The sequence below is a fragment of the Halichoerus grypus genome, chromosome 6, assembly GCF_964656455.1.
Source record: "Halichoerus grypus chromosome 6, mHalGry1.hap1.1, whole genome shotgun sequence".
Taxonomy (NCBI): Eukaryota; Metazoa; Chordata; class Mammalia; order Carnivora; family Phocidae; genus Halichoerus; species Halichoerus grypus.
The window spans coordinates 116,315,741-116,322,738 of NC_135717.1; the positions used below are offsets into that span (position 1 = coordinate 116,315,741).

At 43.6% G+C, this 6,998-nt stretch overlaps 1 pseudogene; it reads right to left on the minus strand.

Moving 5' to 3' along the window:
• Nucleotides 1–5,694: 5,694 nt before the first annotated feature.
• LOC118553883 (26S proteasome non-ATPase regulatory subunit 4 pseudogene) lies at nt 5,695–6,771 on the minus strand (annotated as a pseudogene).
• Nucleotides 6,772–6,998: the final 227 nt, after the last annotated feature.

Here is a 6,998-nt window from a genome sequence, read left to right on the forward strand (position 1 = left end):
ATTATGCAGAATTCATAAGTGATGACATGTTTGTTCAATAAAATTTATTTTTCTTGCCTTTGTCATAGGAAAATCACTGATTATATGGTTATAATTGAGATTTTCACATAATTTGTGTTCTGTTGGCAGTCATGCCAAATTAGACAACCTTCCCTGAGTCATTATAGTTCTTTAGTTTTTTATTAACTTCAATTTGGAGAAATTTCACTCTGCTGAGGCTGGAAATTATCAATATAATTCTCAAAGCAATACTTGGATTCAGAATGCAGCAACGGATTTTATGTATCATGTACAAACAAAATAATGGGATGGCATACAATACATTATCACTGTCATAAAAAATTACAAATTTTTTTTCATTATATAAATTGCTATTCCTTATATGGTGAAAATTTCTAAAAGTAATAACTAGATCTATAGAATAGCAGTTTTAATTTTTTAAAAAATTTTTAAATAAAGATTTTATTTATTTATTTATTTATTTATTTATTTGAGAGAGAGAGTGCAAGTGCAAGTGGGGGAGCAAGCAGACTCCACGCTGAGCACAGAGCCCAACACATCCCATGACCCCGAGATCATGACCCGAGTGGAAATCAAGAGTCAGACTCTCAACTGACTGAGGCACCCAGGTGCCCCTCAAACATTTTTATGTCAGAACGCCTTTACATTCTTAAAAATTATTGAGAATTCCAAAAAACTTTTGTTTATGTGAATTATAATATCAGTATTTATCATATTATAAATTAAAACTGTTAACTTTTATTTTATTATTTTTTTATTTTTAAGTAGGCTCCATGCCCAGTGAACCCAAGACCCTGAGATCAAGACCTGAGCTGAGATCAAGAGTCTGATGCTTAACCAACTGAGCCACCCAGATGACCCAAAACTGATAACTTTTATTTTTATTTTTTTTTAAGATTTTGTTTATTTATTCATGAGAGACAGAGAAAGAGGCAGAGGCAGAGGGAGAAGCAGGCTCCCCGCGGAGCAGGGAGCCTGACTCAGGACTCGATCCCAGGACCCTAGGATCATGACCTGAGCCCAAGGCAGATGCTTAACCGACTGAGCCACCCAGGCGTCCCAAAAAAACTGATAACTTTTAAAACACACAAGCACACATTCCATTAACCATCAGAGCAGTGATGACACCATACACCAAGCAGGCTCTGGGAAACACTGTACGCACAGGAAAGAGTTGGCGTGAAAAGGGCAAATAATGTCTTATTATTATGAAAACGGTTTTGACCTTACAGACCCTCTGGAAGGGCTCAGAGATCCCCAGGAGTCCTTCGACCACACTTTGAGAACTGGGGCTGTCGAACAATGTAAAGAATTGGTATCATGCTCCCTGCATGTTACGCCTAGACCTATAAATACACAAATATAAGAGTTTTAAGAACTAGTCTCACTGAGGCGCCTGGATGGCTCAGTTAGTTATGCAGCTGACTCTTGATTCCGGCTCAGGTCATGATCTCAGGGTCCTGGGATCGAGCCTGCCATGGGGCTCCGCGTTTAGCGTGGAGTCTGCTTCAGGATTCTCTCTCTCCTTCTGCCCCTCCCTCCACCTGTGTGCTCTCTCTTTCTCTCTCTCTCTCTCTCAAATAAATAAATAAATCTTAAAAAAAAAAAAAAAAAAGAATGAGTCTCACAAAACATTCCCCAACTGCTGTGTGCGACATTTGTGAATATTGCACTAATTCATGAGTACCTGCAAAACCACGAGTAAGAACATGAAGAGAAGCAAGAAAATGGACGTGTTTTGATGTGCTTTGTCGTGTGTCAGATTCAGAAATGCCTCTCCACCTCGCAGAGCTTCGGTTTTCTCTTTTGTGGAATGAGGGTGGTATCCACCTATGATTCCCACCTAGTTCTGTGCATTGCTTGGTGACAGGTGCTGCCTTTGACCCCTCTGTCCCCAGCACCCAGGCAGCGCCTGGCCCAGAGCAGGAACTCACTAAACATTGTCAAGGTGGGCACGCATCTCCTGGCTGATGACGAAGGCTGCCCTCGTGTGCACCTTGGAGTCAGGCAGGTTAGTAGGTGGAAGGCCCACCACTTCCAAACCTAGAAACCTGGGTAAGCTGCTAACTTGTCAAGAGCTCAGTTGCATCATCTATAAAAGGGAGTAATAATACTAGCAATTATCTCGTTTGGTTGTTGAGAGGAGCAAATGGGATGATCTATATAAAGCACGTGGCACTCAAACTGTTTACTCTACTAGGTAAGCAACTTCAATATGGGGCAGACAGATTTATTATAAACCAACTCTTAGCTTGGCAAGGGCAAGCACCGTTTCTTAAGTACAAGTAAACTCTAGAACTGAGCTCCCAGGCCTAACACATAGAAGCTGCTCACCAAACACGTAGTTGAATGAATGAACAAATGAATACATGAATGGATGAAAGTTCTTCCTATGCTAAAGTGCTTTTTGGTTTTTTTTTTAGATTTTATTTATTTATTTGCCAGATAGAGAGAGAGAGCACAAGCAGGGGGAGCGGCAGGCAGAGGGAGAAGCAGACTCCCCACGGAGCAAGGAGCCCAATGTGGGGCTCGATCCCAGGACCCTGGGACCATGATCTGAGCCAAAGGCAGACACCCAACCGACTGCACCACCCAGGTGTCCCTCTTATGCTAAAGTGTTATACCTTCTGCCCACTGGCAGTGTGGACCTGCTTAGCTTCTTTGGCTCCCAAATATTGAGAATCGTGTTCTTGCCTTGGTCCTCTCAGCTCCTGGCTCTGCCCTGTTGCCGAAAGTAAAAAGCAAATTGCTTTTGAATTATTCGGTGACCTGTTGATATTGCCTCCCGCTGCCCCTGGATTCACTGGATTCTCCCATGAATAACCAGAAAATTGGCAAAATGGGATTTTTTTTCTCTACCATTTTATCTAAATTAATGTTTATGCTTTTAATTAATACATGTTCATCATAGAAAAGTAATTTTTAAACAGAAAACACAAGACAAAGAAAGTCAAGCTAACTCCACCAAGCAGAGAACTATCAGTAACATTTTAGCTTCTCTACCTCCACTCGGATATAAAGATGGGGTTATAAATAACTTTTTTTTTTTTTTTTTTTTTTTTACAAAATCAGGTTCTTAGTGTGTTTGCTTTTTTCCCTTAATGTATTTTGAACATCTTTCCATGTGATGTTCTCTCCTACAACTGTAGAGATCCTATTATTGGACACTGGTGTGGTTTCCATTTTCTCTCTATCGTAAATAATGTTGCCATCACCATTCATTGTTTACTGTGCATACACATGATGAACACTCGCTGGTTTATAGTAAGAACATATTTTCAGTATTCAATGGGATGGTGACCATCATCGGAGCCTACTTCTTGCCCAGATTCTTGCATGACCTCCCAACTGGGGCCAGCTTATTCTCTCCAGCACTCTTCATGGCTCCTCCTTGTCCCCCATGTAGTCTGACATTCAGGCCCTCCAAAGGTCTGTACCAGTCATCCCCAACACTGGCTACACTCACCCCATCTTTTCCCACCTCCTTTGCTGATGTGTCCCCTAGCCCGTGACATCATCCTGGTGAAAACGTGGGAGGTGCTTTTTCTTCTTTTTAAAAATATTTGTTTCCAAACTTACTATGATAAGCATGTTGGCGAAGGTCACCAAAAAGTTGTGACCACCAGTTGACCCATGATCTGGACCCAGGTGATAGAAGCTCCTTCCCCCTTCCCCTGTCCTTGGAATGTGGTTCTGCTTATCTTTCCCAGTTCCAGAAGCAGTTCTAAGGACATAGCCTTGAGGTGATGGTGTTGAAAACACCCACATGGTATACATGACTGAATCCAGTTAAGGCCTCTTTAAAAACTTTTAAGATTTAGTGGGCAGAAGGAAGGGAAAAATGGGGGAGGGGGAATTGGAGGGAGAGATGAACCATGAGAGACTATGGACTCTGAGAAACAAACAGGGTTTTAGAGGGGAGGGGGGAGGGGGGATTGGTTAGCCCGGTGATGGGTATTAAGGAGGGCACGTACTGCATGGAGCACTGGGTGTTATATGAAAACAATGGATCGTGGATCACCACATCAAAAACCAATGATGTATTGTATGGTGACTAACATAACATAATAAAATTAAAAAAAAAAAAAAAGATTTGGTGGGCAGGTGCAGGGATCCATTTGTCTTGCTGCTGCCCAAAACAAGCCTGGTGTGTAAGTTCCCTTTGTTTATTAAAACCATCACCTTCCAACCTAGAGTGGCCTGCCTCCACGATGGGGGCCAACTTCAGATATCACCCAGGAAGCTCCCAGGAAAGTTATGAACCAACACTAGCTTTTTTTATCGATTGACAATTCACGTAACATAAAATTCACCCTTTTAAAGTGCACAATTCAGTGGTTTTTAGTATATTCACAAGGTCATACCACCATCACCACCCTCTAATTCCAGAACATTTTTCATCACTCCAAAAAGAAATCCTGTACCCGTTAGCAGTCACTCCCCATCCTCCCTCTCCCTGGCCCCCAGCACCACTAATCTACTTACTCTCTCTGTGGATTTGCCTACTAGGATATTTCATATAAATGGAATCATGAAATGGGTGGCCTTTTGTGTCTGGCTTCTTTCACTAGCATGATATCTTCAAGGTCCATCCATGTTGTAGCAGGTGTCAGAATTTCCTTCCTTTTTAAGGCTGAATAATATTTCATTGTATGGCTATATCACTGTGCTTATCCATGAAGCTGTTGATGGATACTTGGATTGTTTCCACTTTTGACTATTGTGAATAATGCTGCTGTGAATACTGGCAAGCAATGATCTATTCAAGTCCTGGTTTTCCATTCTTTGGGGCATGCAGTGGAATAGGAGTGGAATTGCTGGACCATATAGTCTATATTGAGTTTTTGAGGAGCCCCCACACTGTTTTCTACAGTGGCTGCCCCATTTTATATTCCCACCAGCAATTTATGAGGGTTCCAATTTCTTCATGCATTGTTAACACTTTTTATTGTCTGTTGTTGTTCTTTATTACAGCCATGCTAGTGAGTGTGAAGTGGTATGCCATTGTGGTTTTGATTTGCATTTTCCTAACGACTAATGGCCCTGCGCACCTTTTCAAGTACTTATTGGCCCTTTTCTATATATTTATAGAGAAATACCTATTTTCCCTCTCTCTATATAAATATTTTTAGAAAAATGTCTATTCAAATCTTTTGCCAATTTTTAAATTGGGTTATTTGTCTTTTTATTTTTGAGTTGCAAATGTTCTTTACAGATATTGGATACTAGACTCTTACCAGATAGATGATTTCAAGTACTGTCTCCCATTCTATCAGTTTTCTTTTTTCATTTTCTTGATGGTGTTCTTTGAAGCACAAAAGTTGTTTGTTTGTTTTTTTATGGTACAAACTCACACATTTATTAGTGACCAAACAGAGAAACTGGAACTTTGCTTCCTGAGCATACAGGATAAAAACAGATGCCATCATGTTCAGATTTCTTGCTGTCAAACACCCACTCCTTTTTCTTTGCCTTAGAGCCTCTTTCACCCTCCTGGGAAGACAATATCCTATACACCAGTCCAGACTGCTCCCACCAAGAAGGAAGGAAAATTATACAACATCAGGACACTTATCCAACCCGGACTGTGATCATTTTATTGCCTTTGCAAGGTTTACAAACAAGAAATGTAGATCTAGGTGTTTCTTTTCCTCTGCTCCTCAAAAAGCTCATCTATGAAACCCTGAAGAATGGTTCCAGGCCTAGAGGGCTAAGGACATGAACACCAGGGGACTTGATACGTGACGGGGGTGGGGAGTCAACGCTGGCCCTCACCTTGGCGGCCTCAGATGTGTCCACGACGGAACTGGCATTGATGTCAGCTGATTCTGCCTGGCCAAAATCTGCACGCTGCAGGGACAGCTGCATGGCATAGGCGATCTGCTCCTCCTCGGTCATACTGCTTAGGTCAGGGAGCCCGGTGCGGCCAAACTCCTGCTGGCTGATGGTCATCTTCAGCAGAGCGTCGTCTGAGTCTTCAGCCCCAGCTGTAGCGATCCCCGCCTCAGCCGCGGAGGCTGCAGCTGCCCGCCGGGCCTCCTCCTCCTGCCGCTTCCGCTGCTCTTCCATAGAGACACGGAGGGCCAGGGCCAGCTCAGGATCAGCACTGGGATCCACTCCAAATTCAAAGTCGCTGGCACCACCTTCACCAGTCAGAATTGGAGAACTGATGAGGGCGTCGGCCGAGCTGGGCCCAGGGGGCACTGTCACCAGATGAGAACCGGTTCCATCTTTGCCATTCAATGTGTTTACAAAGGCTGTCAGCTTTTCTGTGTTCACCTCCTCTTCCCCAAAACTGATAGTGTCAACATTTACTTTTTCCTTCTTGAGACGTTTAGCCAGTTTCACCAGACCCTTCTCGTTGTCCTCCACGGGGCTTCCCACAAAGGCAACGATGCGCGTCTTGTGATTCTTGCCCTGTCGGTGCATCAGGGCCAGATGGGCCACGCGGATGCCAGGGCAGAAGGTGATCTTGCCCCTGGGTTGGACAGTGTGGAGCTTGGAAAGAACGCAGCCGGTTTCAGGGGTGAGTGTGGTCAGCACTTCACAGTCATTGGCCAGTGTGATGAGGCCCACGTCGTTCTCAGGGTTGCTGCGGGTCTTAGAGTGACAGAATATGTTGACAGCGTCTTGTTGAGCCTGCAGCCAGGTGGGTAAGAAGTCCCCATTCCGCACGTACTCACTGTTGTCCACGCAAACCATAGTGCTTTCCAACACCATCTTGCCACCTTCCTCCCTCCCCGACCGGTTCTTCTAAAGTTTTTAATTTTTTTTAAGGATTTTATTTACTTATTTGAGAGAGAGAGCATGAGTTAGGGGGGAGGGGCAGAGGGAGAAGCAGACACCCTGCTGAGCAGGGAGCCCGATGAGGGACTCAATCCCAGAACCCTGAGATCATGACCTGAGCTGAAGGCAGATGCTCAACCCACTGAGCCACCCAGCGTCTCAAAAGTTTTTAATTCGATTTGATTGATTGA